We start from the raw sequence: 761 nt of genomic DNA on the forward strand, positions 1-761 counted from the left end.
GCGTCAGCGCGCCCGCTGGGTGTAGCCCCCGAGATTCGGGCCGACTGCTGAGCAGTCGGGCCGGATCTCCCGGCGACTACTTTGTCTTCTCTCCTCGCGGGGGCGCGTCAGCGCACCCGCTGGGTGTAGCCCCCGAGTTTCGGGCCGACTGCTGAGCAGTCGGACCGGATCTCCCGGCGACTACTTTGTCTTCTTTCCTCGCGGGGGCGCGTCAGCGCGCCCGCTGGGTGTAGCCCCCGAGATTCGGGCCGACTGCTGAGCAGTCGGGCCGGATCTCCCGGCGACTACTTTGTCTTCTCTCCTCGCGGGGGCGCGTCAGCGCACCCGCTGGGTGTAGCCGTCGGAGCAGGAGGCAGACCAGCCGGCTTGGCACTGCCGACAGCGTGGGTCACGACTGACCGTCCGAGTGGCGAAGCAGGCGGACGAATCATCCGGACGGGTGTTTTTTTCTTCTCTTTGCCCCAGCCGACTTCTTTCTCTTTCTTTTTTTTGGCACTCGGCCCTTGACTTTTCAGTCGGACTCCTCCTCCCTTTCTCTATTTCCTGTCCCCGCGTGGGCAGCCGGCACGGCAGTGGAGGACGAGCGCAGCCGGCCACCGCGCTCGAGCCGGCTGAGCAGCCGGCCGGATGCGGGGAAGGGGGAGCCGGCCTTGGAGCGGGAGGTCGGGCAGGCGACGGGCATGGGTGTAGGCGAAGCCGCGAGCCGGCGCGGAGCGGAGGAGGCCCGTGGCCGAGCTGGCGGGGCCGGCGAGCGGCGAGCC

Source organism: Triticum aestivum, chromosome 5D (genome assembly GCF_018294505.1).
Source record: "Triticum aestivum cultivar Chinese Spring chromosome 5D, IWGSC CS RefSeq v2.1, whole genome shotgun sequence".
In the NCBI taxonomy this organism is placed as follows: domain Eukaryota; kingdom Viridiplantae; phylum Streptophyta; class Magnoliopsida; order Poales; family Poaceae; genus Triticum; species Triticum aestivum.